Below are 15,717 nucleotides of genomic sequence, written 5' to 3'. Positions count from 1 at the left end.
TGGTAAGCCAGCTACCACTGGCTTCCTCTCTGCTGTAAGGAAAAGGAATTATAAACGTCAATGGGGAGATGGTCAGGAAAAGCTCCCATCAGGGTCCAGGCAAACAGATCCTCAACCTGGCTTGGCTGTGATTTTATGATCAACATCCATGTGATCTGTGATGTGTTTGTGTCAGAATCACTGAGGGTCTTGTTGAAAATATTTCCTGGGCCCCACTGAAGCAGAATCCCTGGAGGCAGGACCATAACCTGTATTTTACCAGGTCTCCTCAGATGATTCTTTTGGTTCCTGAGTTTGAGTATCACTGCTCTGCATCCTCATCATTGTAAAATGACTCCTCAGACACAGAGGGCAAATCTTAGGCCCTCGTAGAAAATGCACTCCAGTCTCTATTTCTTGAATGCCCACTGTGTGTTTGCTGAGGGTGAGTGAAGACAGGCCCAGGTGTGCTTCCGTCCTCGTTCCCCATCCCTGAGCTGATGGTAGAGAGCTCACTGGTCTATCGACATTGGAATCAGACAAAATTCCACCATGTCACCTCCCAGAGAGTTCTAGGTAAGCATGCCCACTAGATGTTCCAGTAGAATTTATTAACACATAGGAAATGTATAGTTAATACTTAATTATCTAAACAATTTGAAGTCAGAAGAACTGGGTTAGAGTCCTGGATCTGAGCCACACTAGGTTAGTGACCTAAGGCAAGTCCCTTGACCTCTCTGGGGCTCAGTTGCCTCCTCTGTAAAACTAGCATCTACCTTAGAGGTTTACAAGACTCAAACGAGATAACGCTGGGAAAGCAAACTCATTTACACAGTGCTAGATGCACATTTATTTCCTTAGCTCTCTCACCTTGCAGGTGGGCCCTCCTCAGCTCTAGAACCATGGCCTGTCTCCCTAACCAGGCTGTGGGCACCTCAGAGCAGGCCCTGGGCTTACCCATCTCTGTGTGTGCTTCATATATAATAGGTATTTCCTAAAGGTCTGTGATTGAATATGAATGAATGATTTACATATAGATATAGACAGACAAGACCACCCACACACAGATACATGTAGATACTGGTATGGGATTATTCACAGACAGGTGGCATGGAGTTGTGAATAGAGCCCAGGACCTGGGGTCAGGAGTTTCAAGTGTTAGGATGAGGAACTGTATCTACTGCTGCAGAGTAAACTACCACAAACTTACAGGCTTAGAACAACACATATTTATTATCCCACAGGTTCTATGGGTCAGGAATCCAAGCCCAGCTTAGCTGAGTCCTCTGTCTAGAGTCCCACAACACTGCAGTCAAGGTGTTGGCCACGGTTGCAGTCTCATCTGAGGCTCACCTGAGGAAGGATCTGTTTCCACACTCACTCAGATTGCCGGCAGAATTCAGTTCCTTGCAGTTGTAGGACTGTCACTTTCTTACTGGCTGTCAGTTGGAGGTTGCCCCCTCAGCTCCTAGAGTTGCCTGTAGTTCCTTTGTCACATGGGTCCCCCAAAATAGGCATCCCCCAACATGGCAGCTTGCTTCTTCAGAGCCAACCAGGGAGTGAGTATGAGAGAGACTCCAGCAAGATGGGTGCTATAATTTTGTCATGTAACTATGTAATCACTTATGTAATAACATGCCTGCCATCCGTCTGATCACCTTCGCCATAGTCTATCGGTTAGAAGCAAGTTGCCCGCCCTGCCCACACTCAAGGGGAGGGAATTACATGAAGTCATGAATGCCAGCAGGGTGGTGGGTGACCTCTTCAAGAGTCTGTCCGTCACAGGAGCTGAGATGAACCTCGTGAAGGACCTTCCTTGTGGAGTCGGTAGACAGACTTGTGGGATAGTATAGTTCTGAAAAATCTTCTAGCCACTTCACTTAACCTATGAGAAAACAGAAGCCCAGAGAGACAGAGTCACCAGTAGGAATACAGCAGAATCAGACTAGACTCCGAACCCTCTGACTCCTAATCTCCACCATACTCTACTGCTTCTCTCCTGCTTATTGTCAGAACTTTGGGGACAAAAGACAAAAATTAAGGTGACCCTGAAGATGTAGCTCAGTGACCACTGGAATGTCTTGGAATACCTACAGAATAGATCCAAGTCCTTAGCACAGCACTCAAGGCCCTTTGACGACCTGGCATGGTGGAGCTTTTCTGTCTCACCCCTTGCCAACCCCACTCCCCTCACAAAGAACCATTTGCAACTACCTGGGGGTCCTTCAGTCCCTTTGCATATGCTCCATCAGGAAGGCCTTTCTCTTTCTATGTCTAGAAAATAAACAAACAAAACAAATCAACAAATAAATACAGCTACTTATCCTTTGAGTCCCAGCTCAAATGCCACCTACTCTGTGACACCCTCCTTAATTCTTTTTTTTTTTTTTTTTTTTTTTTTTTTGCAGTACGCGGGCCTCTCACTGTTGTGGCCTCTCCCGTTGCGGAGCACAGGCTCCGGACGCGCAGGCTCAGCGGCCATGGCTCACGGGCCCAGCCGCTCCGCGGCATATGGGATCCTCCCAGACCGGGGCACGAACCCGTATCCCCTGCATCGGCAGGCGGACTCTCAACCACTGTGCCACCAGGGAGGCCCCCTCCTTAATTCTTGTAGGCAGAGTTCATCACTCCCTCCATTCTGCTCTCCCAGAATCTTGACCAGCCTCTCATAAGCCCTTTTTGCATGCCTTACAGTTGTTTCTGAGTTCTGTTTCTCCTGTGACACTAGGACCTTAAAGCAGGGTTGTTAGAAAGATGTGAAACTTATTTGGTTTCAACAAGTCTATCCTGACAGCTGGCCGTGTCAAGAGACTGCCACAGCCTCTCCTGCTGAGCTGAGACACCACCAAGGCTAATGAGAGTATTTCTTTCAAAGCAGATGTCTCCAGAAGCTCATGGCAAGTCAAGGAAAGGCTAGCTCAATCCCCACCCAATTACATTCTTCTCTGTAGCTCCCCCAGCACTTTGCTCCATTCAGTAAACAGTTACTGATTGATCGACCAGACTTGAATAGTCACTCGACAATTGCAATTGATGTACACCCAAGACTGGTCCTCTACTCAGAGTTCAGGTTACAGTGATGAATAAGGCAAGGAAAGGGCATGACAAATCTAAAGCACCTGGGCTTTGGAGACAGAAAAGGCGTGATTCAAAGCCAGACTCGGTTATTTACTAGCTGTACGATCTTGAGCACCTTATTTAACTTCTCTGACCTCCGTTTCCTCAGCTAAGGTGGGGGTAACAGTGCCTACTCCGTAAATGTTCCTGTGTGGATTATGTGAGAGGCTATATATGACTGGCACGTGCCCCGTCCCCATTCCTAGAGAACCACTGTTCATGCGGGCAACACTCACCATACACTGAGATGAGTGCCGTCAGTGACAGACATGAGGTGCTGGGGGAGGGAGCATAGTGAGTGGAGGGACCTGTTCTGTTGAACAGAGAAGGAGGAAGGGGAGGCTTCAAACAGGATGAGCAGGGGTTGGCCAGGAGGATATGCCGGTCAGAGGGAATGGCACGTACAAAAGCAGGGCTGTCCTAGCGCCTGATCTACATTTTTGTCTGTTACCAGGTAAGGCGGCATCTAAACTCTGAAGGTAACACAGAGATCAAACAATCTCTTCGTTCTGTGACAGATGACTGATGTTTTTATTTCTGTTGCCATACTGGAGAAAGTGCGTTTTCTCTCAACCAGAAATATGAAATAATCCAATTTGCAACTAAGTTAATGCTGAGCATTAAAATGCACTGAATTCCAAAGTTCTGATTCTAAGGAGAATGTTACCTGAGTCTCACTCCCAGTGCATGTGACACATTTTTGAATAGACTTTATGGAGTTTGATGCTGTTAAAATGAGACATATGTATAACCTGTGAGTGATCCTGCTGCTGTGGCAATCCTTGGAATCTCTTAATATTTTTACATCCATGATTTTCATGGCCTTAATAACGTAGACTCCAAGAATCCTAGAATGTTAGTTATAGAAGACCCCTCAGAAGTTCAGCCTCCACACCTTCCTGATGAAGAAGATGAGGCCAAGACATGGGGAATGAGCTGCCCAAGACTATACAGCAAAATCCTTAATTTCTGACACTGGAACATAGACCTCTAAGCTTCAAATCCAGTGCTCTTTCTCCTGTACTATGGTTACTTACTCCTGAGGGACTGTTGTCAGTTGAGGGTGGGTCTTTTCAAATTGCACACTTCAGTTAATAGATGTTCATTTTAAAGATTCATTTCCTTTGGGTTCAATGGCTTGCTTTCCACAAGGTCAATACTAAAAGGTTATACCAAACCTCAGGTTCTTGACTGTGTCCTTAAGTACTTAGGCCCTGAAGGTGATAGAATCACAGAATCTTAGGACTTCCCTGGTGGTCCACTGGTTAAGACTCTGCACTTCCAGTGCAGGGGGTGCAGGTTCGATCCTTGGTTGGGGAAATAAGATCCCACCTGCCACGTGACGTTGCAAAAAAAAAAAATTAAGAGTCACAGAATCTTAGAGTAGAAAGGGATTTTAGAGGTTTATCTGGTTCAACTCCCCTTCCACCAAAGAAATACCCTCTGAACATATTCAGTGAACATATCCGTTTCTCCTGAGGGAATTTATTCTGATGTTTGGCCATGACTCCAAGGTTCATTGAGCAGAATTCTGTTTCTCTACCTACTCTGCCTTTTAAGAGAAAGGGAAGGCAGGAAATGGTGCTCACTTATTTATGTGATCTTCCCAATATAAGACTGGGAAAAGAAGTTTAAATAATGTGTCCAAGTTCACCCATGATAAGTGGAAGATTCAAGGCAGCGTGTAACTCTCCAGAATGCCGAGATTCCCCCATCTCCCAGCCTTCTGTCTCTCTTCCACAAAGCCCTTTCAGCACGCTACTCTGGAGCTTTCCTTTTAAAATAAAAATCCCCTGCTTAAATGCCTTTGATGGCTCTTCAATACCACTCGAGGTAAACAGTCCAAACTCTTTAGATTACTAACCAAGGCCCTTAACAATCTGGCTCCAAGTGGACTTTCCAGGTTCACTTCCCTCTACTCTTCCAGCGCATCCCAGCTTCTCCCTGAGGATGCCTTTCTGTCTCTGCACATGCTGTACTTGCTGCCTGCATGCCCTTCCCCTCTTTCTCTACCTAAAGAATTCCTAGTTTCCTTTTAAGGTCCCTTCAAATGTCACCTCCTTGGCGAATCCTTCCCTAGTCTCTCTGCAGAATCAGAGACTTGCCTCTTTCCTGCTTTCTCCCAGCACATTGTACACCTCCTGTAACAGCCTCTTTTGCATTGTCATGGTGCTTTGTAGCCTAAGATCCTTGAGGACAGGGATGGTATTTCTTTGCATTCCCAGTTCCTGGCACATAATAGGTGTTCCATAAATATTCAGGAAATAGAACTGAGGTGTAATCCTTTTCCAAATGTTAATCCTTCCATTATTTGAAGACCCATCTACAGCCTTGACCTATGACATTCTAGTCCTAGTTTTTTCTTTTCTAGGCTAAGTATTCCCAACTCCTTCAGCTGTTTCTTATAAAGTCTGATTTCCAGAGTTTTATCATCTTGGTCATTTGCTTCTTTCTGGGTGACAACTTGTCAACATCACTCTTGTAAAATATGAGTCCCACCAACAAAACTTAACAGCCCAGATGAAGTCTGACCACAGCAGAACACAGTAAGAGGATCACAATCTCTGATTTAGATGTAACATTTCTTTAACCATTGCTATGTGCTAGGAACCTCTGTCTATCTTATTTTCTTTCACTCTTGCAATAATCTGGTAAGGTAGGTGTTATTTCTCTCATCTTTTAGATGAGGATACCAGCCATCTGGTAAAGCACTTCAAGAGTAAGTTAAAGTCACAAGCCCAGAGCACAAAGTGAGCTTGTGGCCAACTGATACCTTTAGATCATTTTTACAACAACTGCTGTCAAGTTAATTTTTTTTCCAGTTACCGGGTTTAAGGGCAACTGAGGACAAAAAGAATCAGTGCCTATAGAAGGGTGTGGAACCAAAGCACGGAGAAAAGGCAGGTTGGATTAATGACCAACTTCCTAAAAATAACAGCCTTTATCTAGGAGCTCAGACAGAGCCTGGAATTTCTCAGCCACATAGCTTCCTGGAACTATTTTTATTTGGTATTTTACAAGAGGAACAAGAGCAGAAGTGTCTTAGATAAACAGTGAGGTCTGAGGCTCAGCATTCCTCTGCAAAGCCCTTGCACCATCAGAATCTGAGCAGCCAGTCTAGTTGGGGCCCTGTGAGTTACAGAGGAGACGATGAGGAGCCTGTCTCCAGTCTGGGGCCTGGGCCTGGAAGGGCCCCACTGTGCACATTCATTCCATAAAGATCTACTGAGCACTGCTGTGTTCTAGGTATGGTATGAGGAGCTGGGTGTGTACTAAACCAGGGGTCCCCAATGCCCTGGTGTGCGGGCCGCACAGCAGGAGGTGAGTGGCGGGCAAGTGAGCGAAGCTTCATCTGCCGCTCCCCATCACTCGCATTACTGCCTGAACCATCCCCTGTCCCTGTCCGTGGAAAAATTGTTCTTCCACGAAACCAGTCCCTGGTGCCAAAAAGGTTGGGGACCGCTGTACTAAAGAACACAGGGAGAGTTCCAACCTTCTGAGCTTATCATCCGGGGCACAAAGGACACATATGCAATCGAGCAAGGGCAATGCTCTCCAGGCTACTGGGAGAGCAAGATGAGAGGCATTTAGCCCATTCTGTGGTGAGGATGGAAGAGAAGGGATCAGAGGAAGCTTCCTGGGCAGAGTGATCTTAATTGATGAGTAGGAGTTAACCTGGGGAAGGTGGGAAGAAGAGACAAAGGAAGAAGAAAAAGTAGAAGGTATAAGCAGAACCTCAAATGCAAGAAACAGCATAAAGTTCCCATAAAGGATGGGAAGAATTACAAGCAGTTTGGTGTTTGATTAAAGTTCTAGAGGCGGAGAGATAGACAAAAGCACTAACTGCCTGTTGTGTGTTAGGCACTGTGATAAAACCTTCACATACATTGTTTCAGATCACTAACTCACTGTGTAACCTTGTACTGTACCTCTCTGGGCCTCACTAGTAAAATGAGGTCAACATGAATTCCAAGGTCCTGTCTAATCTCAGCCTCTGGTCTGAGTGGAAAGGCATTCTAATATATGGTCTACCCACCATGTTCACAGTAATAGTAGGTTGATCCAGCTTCATGGCCCTACTTCCCCGAGTTACAGGCTGAATACTCAAGAGGAAGTGAATTCTATCAGACTGAAAAACATTTACCAAGTATATAATGTGTGTAGGATACAAAAAAGATACAGATTAGGGCTCCCCTGGTGGCGCAGTGGTTCAGAATCCACCTGCCAATGCAGGGGACACAGGTTTGAGGCCTGGCCCGGGAAGATCCCACGTGCTGCGGAGCAACTAAGCCCATGCGCCACAACTACTGAGCTACTGAGCCTGCGCTCTAGAGCCCACAAGCCACAACTACTAAGCCCCCGTGCCACAACTACTGAAGCCTGCGCACCTAGAGCCCGTGCTCTGCAACAAGAGAAGCCACCGCAATGAGAAGCCCGTGCACCGCAACGAAGAGTAGCCCCTGCTCACCGCAACCAGAGAAAAGCCTGCACACAGCAACAAATACCCAACGCAGCCAAAATTAAAATAAATTAATTTTTTAAAAATCTTAAAAAAAAAAAGATACAGATTAAAATAGCTATCCGGCAGGGTGGGCTGTGACAAAGGTCTGTGGAAAGGGTCAGATGGTGAGCTGTGGGGAGCTCAGAGTTGGGAGAGATCACAGTCAGCTTGGAGGGTCAAAGCAAGGCTTACTGGAAGAGATGGCTTTGTGATGGGCCACAGGGCGCACAGAATGTCGGAGGAGGCTGAGCAGAGGTATTCCAGGCAAAGGAAACAGCAAGAGCCCGACAAAGGCAACCAAAAACTGTACTTCTGCTGCCTCCACCTGCCCCCTCCCCCACTGTCCCCTCCACCCCTCCTGACCTCTCCACCCCTCCATCCCTGCACATCCTCTGCTTACCCTACCCAACCCACTCTCAGGATTCTTAGCTGACAGCTGAGACTCGCCATAGCTAACCCTCAATCCCTCTGTCCAGTTTATTGACTATATCTCCCCAATATGGACCCTTGGCTCCAGCCACACAAAACTACTTGACGTTTCTTAAATATGCCCCTCAGTTTTCTGTCCCTAGCTCGTTATACCTTCTCCATACAATGCCCCATTCCCCTAATACTCCCTCCGCTGCCTCCAATTTTCCCTACCCATCATTCAAGTCCTCCTTCTCTATGAAACTGAATCTCTTCCAAACACTGCATCATTTTGATTGCATTTCCCTCATGGCACTTATAACTTCCTGCCTTGTATTATAATACTCTTCCTCATGGGACTGTAAGCTCCTTGAGGGGAAGTGCTGTGCCATGTTGGGGTCTCTCCCAAGGGTCTTGCACAGGGAGCACTCAATAACTGGTCAGCCAGCCAGTAAACACATGGGTTGTGAGCAAAGCAATCAGAGACATAGTCTAAATGAACCTGTCCTTAGACCATCATTTAAGGAGAACTGGGGTACTTCTGTCATCCTTTGGTTCTCCAGCATTATTCCCCTACACTCAGGCATGTGTTTCAGTGGTATCAAGCCCACCTCTAGTTCCAGCAGTGGACCTTGTTATCCCATCCTCCTAACTGCTTCCAGAAGGTTCAGGACTCCCGATGAATCAGTCAGAAAATGTCCAACCATTTTTCTGATCCCAAACTTAGCAACCAGATGAAATCTGTTTAAACTGCCCATTTAATGATCTTAGGCAGCCTTGAAGCAAAAAAGGAGTCACAAAAGGCCAACAACCAGGAGAAGATGTGAAAGGGAAAACATCCAAATCAAGGAGGAGGTTAAGAGCTCACACATTTTTCAGCGCCTCCCCCCATCACCACCATCCCCACTTTCTTTAAGCACCAGAAGCCATTTTTCCTCTTCACTCAACAACTCTCCCTCGGGGTCACTGTCCACCCAGCAACATGGTAAAAGTAAAGAACCGTTCCCTTGATTGCCAATCCTGGAATAATTGCTCCTTCTTGTGCTCCTTTACGGAGGGCTCTGCAGGTTTATTCCTTAATGTGATATATAAAACAGCAGACCTGGGGTTTTCTAGTATCCCTTCTTAAAAAAAAAATTACATCCTGATTTGCCTGTTTTCTTCCCTGTCCATTGCCTCTGTACTTCTTGGCTTCCCACCAGCTGCGACTCTTTTCCAAGGGTCTGGTCATAGCCCAAATCCACTCTCCACCTGCCTCTGGGTTTTTAAACCCCTTACATCTCCTTTTAAAAATTTCAAACATCAAGCAATTAATGAAATCTATGATGTGCTGTGCTCTGGGATACTAAGTGGAATACAAGTGAGGTACTACCTTCAAGAAAACTACCGTCTAACTTAAGATACTTCAAGGTGACACACTTCATACAGAGATGTTACCAAGTGACAGCACAGAGGAGGAAGCTATTAATCCTTCTTGAGAAGTGTCAGAAGGAGTTTTGATCTGGATCTAAAAAAGAAGCAGGGATCCAAAAGATAATATGTACACTTTTAATTTTTTCAGCAAACATGTAGGAAGCTCTCCTTCATGCAAAGCCTTGTCTGAGGCATTAGAGCTACAGGTGTGAACAAGGTTCCTGATCTCAAGAAGTTTTCATCCTAGAAAAGGTGTTTTTAAATGTGTCCTAATAATGGTGATACAATGCATATCTTGCTATGAAAGAGTTACAAACTGCCAGGGGATTTCACAGAGAAACATTTAAGAGAACATTTCTCGCTGGGTATAGGAGGCAGAATTTTAAGATGGCCCCTAAGATTCCTGGTCCCCTGGTGTATCTGTCCTGCTTAATCCCTGCGACAGTAAAGAGGATGAATTTTACTCCAGTGATTAGGTTATATGTCACAGTTGCCCTTAAGTAGGGAGATTTTCTGGAAGGACCTGACCTAATTACAAATCATTTAAAAGCTGAGAGTTTTCTCTGGTTGAAGGAGAAATCAGAGAGATTCGAAGAATTCTCTTCTTCGATTAGATATGAGAGAGGCTCTCTGTCAATGAGATGGCAAGGACCTGAGAGTGGTCCCCAGCTGACAGCTAGCAAGACTGGGGGGATCTCAGCCCTGCGACCACAGATAAACAAATTCTGCCAAGAAGCTGAAGGAGCTTAGAGAGGACCTTTTCCTAATCAAGCCTCTGGCTAAGAAGATGGCTGGCTGGCATTTTGATTTCAGCCATGAGATACCCTAAGCAGAGAACCCAGCCACACCACGCCAGACTTCTAACCTACAGAACTGTGAGCTAATCAGTGACTGTTGTATTAAATTGTTAAATCTGTGGTAATTCATTGTGAAGCAATAGGCACTTACAACACTCTCCTCTCATTCATTGTTTACAAACTAGTTTCCCCAACTGTGGGCTCCTTGGTTCAGGCTGCATCTAGTTACCCTTGTAGCCTGAAGGCTATTCATAAGATAGGTACTCCCTAAAATTCCATTGAATGAGTGTTTAAATGAGACACAGGGATGCAAATGAGCACCGGGATGTAGATCAGGATCTGGATACACTCTGTCCATTCTCTCCTCCCAAAGATGGGGAGACTGATACTGAGACCAATGCCCCGACAAAAAGAAGAGGCTCCCCTTCAGTCCAGCACTCCAAGGTCTATTCCAGAGACAAAGCAAGCCACCTAGCCCTAGCGGCCCCAGCTGAGGCCCCAGCCTTGTGGGGATGGGACCTTCCCCCAGACTTGGCTTAGGTGGACTTCAAGGAGCATTGTTCCCAGAGGGTCATTAATCAGGAATCTCTGTGTGACCTGAGAGTCAGTTCTAAATCATACCTATACTCACACCACACCATCTCAACAGGGGTCTTCACATTTATATTTCACTGTAACACTTTAGCTATAGGTGAAAGCCAAACATATTTTCAACCAGCCAAAATAGAAGTTAAAAAGTCCTTGAGCCTCATTTATTCATTTCTTATGAAACATTTTTATGTTGTTGTTACGTTTATGTTTTAATGCTTTAACACAAAGAATGCTGTGTACTCTCCACCTTGCTTACACAGTTAAAATTCCCTGTGTACTCCTCCCGCAATGGCATGCCCACCCCAAACCCTAGAGATAACCTCTCCCCTGAATTTATTGTTTATTATTTCCATGCATGTCTTTACACTTTTACTGCATGGGTATGTGTGTCCCTAAAAAAAATGGTACTGTTTTGCTTATCTTTAAACTTTATATAAGCGACATCATACCGCTTATCCTTTTTTTGTTCAGTGCCGTTTCAAAGACATTTTCATGTTATTACATGTAGCTCTAGATCAGGCGTTGGGAATTTTTTCTAGAAATGGCCAGAGAGTAAATATTGCAGGCTTTATAGGTAGGAAGGCCTACTGTGGCACAAAAGCAGCCATAGAAAGCCTGACTGGATTCCAATAAACCTTCATTTTCATATAAGTTTCACATGTCATGATATATTCTTCTTTTGATTTTTTTCAACCATTTAAAAAATGTCAAAAACAAAACAAAACAAATCATTCCTAGCTCTTGGCCCAAAGGAACTCGGGCCAGATTTAGTCCAAGGACCATTGTTTGTCAATTCTGCTCTAGATCATTCATTTTTATTGCTGTAGTGTTCTGTTGACTTCACATTCATAAAAAATAAATTTACTAAATATTTACCAGGTTCAAGAAATTCAGTAGATACTACTGTAGATCAGACACTGATCTACTCTCAAAAAATCTACTATATAAGTAGACAAGATAAGGCGTGTTAACCAATAAGGAGGCAGAAAATGACCAAGGTCCTAAGAGAGGTTTGTGTGGCCTACCGTGAGAGCTAATAGGAGTGAGGCAGGAGAGCTCACTTCACATTGGCACAATGTTGAGAAAGTGGGCTGTGGAGCCGGGCTGCCTGGATTCCCGTTCTGGCTCCACCATTTACTAGCTCTGTGACCTTAGACAAGTTACTTTACCTCCCCGTTCCTCAGTTTTCTCATCTGTAAAATGCAGGTCATAATAATACTGCATAGGTTTGTTGTGGAAATTAAATTGCCATAAAGATTAAATAAGATAGTGCCCATAAAGCACCCAGAAGAGTTCCTGGTTCTTACTTAGCATTACATAAATGTTGGTTTTTATTATTCAAGCTGGAGGATCATGTGAGGCTTTGGAAAGACAGCATTAAATCAGAGTTTTAAAAGAGTGTTACGGTTTAGACATACAGAAGTGGAGAGCATGGCATTCTAGAGCATAGAGCAGTATATAAAAAAGCCCAGAGTAGCAAAGGGCATATGTAGGAAAGGAAAGCAAAGGGCAAATGTAGAAAACTATACATGAATCAAAGGGTAAATAAAGAAGAGAGAGAAATAAATTTAGAAAGCAAGGCTGTGGCCAGATCATAAAGAGCCTTGAACACAAGGCTAACAAATTTAGGCTTTGTCCTGTAGGCACTAAGGACTTAGTAAGTTTTATGAACTGGGGACTGACAGGATGCTTCCAGGATCTGGCAGCTGTGGAAGACAAGTTGAGAGAAGAGAGTCAAGAGTTAGGTTACATCTCCAATAGCCTAGGAAATAGGACCTTGACTAGGGAAAAGGCAGCGTGCTTTGGCAGCTGACTGGATGTGGAGGACAGGGAGGAATTTTAAGAAGCACTACCATGATTTTAAGACTGGGTGACCGGAAGTATGGTGGTGCCATTGTTGAAATGGGGAACACAGACAGAAAGAGAAGGTTTAGCATGGAGAATCATGATTTTGGTCTTTAACCCACAGGGTTTGAGGACTCCATAGGAATTGTCTAATGGAACCGGAGCTAAGAATAAACAGGTCTGTAGACAGAGCTGATGATATAGACTAAATGCTTTGGGTTAATCCTTTTAACAACTCATATGTGAGATATGATAGGTATGTGACTATCCCCATTTTATAGAGGAAGAAACTGAAACCAGGGGAATTTAGGCTAACTCCACAGCTCATCATCAACCACCCCTCTACTGCCTTTGCAGCTGCCCTTTCCAGTGCTTCATCCCAGGACAGTCGCTCAGACCCTTGCTTAGAGGCTGACTATTTGATGCAACTCCAGTAAGCTTAGATTATGTACCTTCTCAGCTTTAGCAAATTAGAAGCAGGTATAAAAGGGATAGGCGTAATGACAGCAGGAGAAGTGGCAGCTGAAAACCAGAGCCTTTGTGGAACCACCATGAGAGCCCCAAAAGCACAGCATTCTGGGGCCATTTGTTAAGGTGGAATAGAGTCCTTAACTCAATAGTCCAAGAGGATTGCTTAATAATAAAGCCCGATTGTTACCAATTCATGTTTATAATAAATCAAGAAAATACTAAGTTTACTTCTGTTTCTTAAATAAGGATGGCTAGGAAGTTTATAAAATACCTTTAAAAGATTTTCATCTGATATGGATACTTTTTTTTTAATGTTAAAGGAACAGGCTCTCAGCACTCTGGGGAACTTCTCTTCAAAAGCAGAGGTTTTGATACAATTGTTTTCCCTCTCACTTGTGAGCCCTAGAAGTATGTGAAGGATAATCTGGGCTGTGTAGCTCTGGAGAACCCTCTGCCAGGATTCCCATGCCTACTCACACTAGCATTGGTAACCTCCTCTTTTCCTCTCATCTGCCTTCCTCACTGGACTGCTTCTCAGAAAAATGGGCAATGAGGAGAGGTAGCAGTGTGCTGGGGTCAGAAAGGGTGCTAACGTCCACAGCAAATGTGAGCAAAAGCCTCACTACACAGCACCCAGTGGAAATGAAGGAATAAAACACTCATCCTGTCGTTTGTCAGGTGGTAAAGTGATACCAAATGAGGAATAAAAAGGCCAGAGTCATCTGGGTCCTAGCTCTGTTGCTTACCAGACCTGCACTTCCCTGTTTCTATCCTTCTGCCTAGAATGCCCATGCCTTGTGAACTTATCCCTCAAGGCTGGCCTTGGGTCTTGAAAACTCTTTCTGAAATGAAAGTCTGATTAAGTCACTCCCCTACTTAAAACTTCAATAGCTTCTTACTGCCTATAGCAGGCATTCATAAACCTTTTGGGCTCAGGACCCCTTCCCACTCTTAAATATTACTGAGGACCTCGAAGAGCTTTTTTATGTGCCATTTGTTACTTCTAACAATACTTACCATATTAGGAATTAAAACTGAGAAATTTCTAAAATTTTATTAATTCATTTAAAATTACAATAAATCCATTACCTGTTAATATAAACACATTTTTAGTGAAAAATGTCTACTATTTCTAAGACAAAATATTAATGAGAAAAGCGGTGTCTTACATTTGTACAAATCTCTTTAACACCTGGCTTAAAGAAGACAGCTGGATTCTCAAATCTGTACCTGCATTTAATGCGTTGAAATATCATTTGTCCTATAGTCTATGGAAAACTTCACTGTATGCTCATCAGAGCAAAAAAAAGCAAATTGCATTTAGCATTATTATGAAAATAATTTTGAGCTCTCTGACCCCTGAAATGATCTCAGGGACACCCAGGAGTCCCAGAACCATACTATGAAAACCACTGGCCTACAAAATAAATTCTAAGGTAGACATACAAGGACATTAAATGTCATTCTAGGCACACAAAGACCTCCTTCCATGTTCTGGCTTCCTTTCCCTGTCTAGCTTCAGCACCGTCATCACCACATCCACACTGTCTCTCATACTCCCACCCTGCCAGTCGCACCAACCAGCCATCTGCTGTCATATGTCTTTATACCCTTGCACACATCCTTCCCTCTGCCTGAAATGAGCTTCCTCCTTGCAGACTCTTTCAAGAGCCAACCTGAAAGTGTTTAACTCTCAGGTAGCCTCCTTTGACCCATCCAAACAGCTGATGACTCCCTGCTTGCAGAGCACAGGCTTTGAAGTCAGGTTGGAGATGAATCTCCACTCATTTACTGGCTGGGTGACCTTGGACAAGTAGCTTCACCTCCCTGAGCTTCAGTTTCCTCCCTGCTAAAATAGGGATGATCCAGGTGGACGCGGCGTTTAACCATAGGAGTGTAGCAAAGAGTGTTCACTAACAGAATGAGCCTGTCTGCAGGCACATGGAGGGACTCAATGCGTAAGTAGTTGTTGAATGGATGGATGAACCAGTGAAGGGACCGCGGGAGCTTCTATTTCCTACGCATTTACTTACTAGGTCTCCAGCACTGTTCCGTGGGCTTCACGAGCATTAACTTATTTATCCTCACACCAACCCTCTGGATTAAATGCTATCCCGTTAGAGGTGAGGGTCCTGGGGTAGAAATACGAGGTAACTCGCTCAAGGTCATCCATCACTCTTACCAAGGCAGGGATTCGAGCCCCGGAGCGCCCGCTCTTCGCCCGAGGCGGCGCCGCGCGTCAGCCAACCTGACCTGACGCCTCTTGGGTCCTCCATCTCCCCCACCCGCCCACGCGTGGGCTTGGAGCGGCGACAGCAGGACTCGAACCCAAGTACCCGAGCCCTCTCCAGACCTCAGTTTACCCACCCGTGAGAAGCGGCGCGTAGGGCCGGTGGGAACGCGGGTCTGGGCCCCGGGGTCGAAGGCAGGAGGCGGGAGGCAGCGGAGGCTGGCGGGGCCTGGCCGCTCGCGGAGCCCTCCCCGCACCGCCCCCCCGGCGCGGGCCCAACTGCCGAGGCGCTCGCCACACCGCGGCCGGAGGCCCGGGGGGCGGGGCCTGGAAGCCCGCGCCCCGCCCCCGCTTCAGCCAACGCC

General features: G+C 45.3%; 1 long non-coding RNA gene across 1 annotated transcript; it reads right to left on the bottom strand.

The window, feature by feature from the left end:
* Window positions 1–1,238: 1,238 nt before the first annotated feature.
* On the bottom strand, window positions 1,239–15,642 carry LOC132479128 (uncharacterized). The gene is made up of 3 exons (XR_009530455.1): window positions 15,490–15,642; window positions 2,194–2,253; window positions 1,239–1,864 (listed from the first exon to the last, which is right to left on the bottom strand). It is a non-coding gene; the product is annotated as an uncharacterized LOC132479128 (long non-coding RNA).
* Between the last annotated feature and the right edge of the window lie 75 nt (window positions 15,643–15,717).

Source organism: Mesoplodon densirostris, chromosome 2, assembly GCF_025265405.1.
Source record: "Mesoplodon densirostris isolate mMesDen1 chromosome 2, mMesDen1 primary haplotype, whole genome shotgun sequence".
NCBI classification, from domain to species: Eukaryota; Metazoa; Chordata; class Mammalia; order Artiodactyla; family Ziphiidae; genus Mesoplodon; species Mesoplodon densirostris.
Note: the sequence above shows the minus strand (reverse complement) of the source record. Positions and strands in the feature narration are given on the sequence as shown.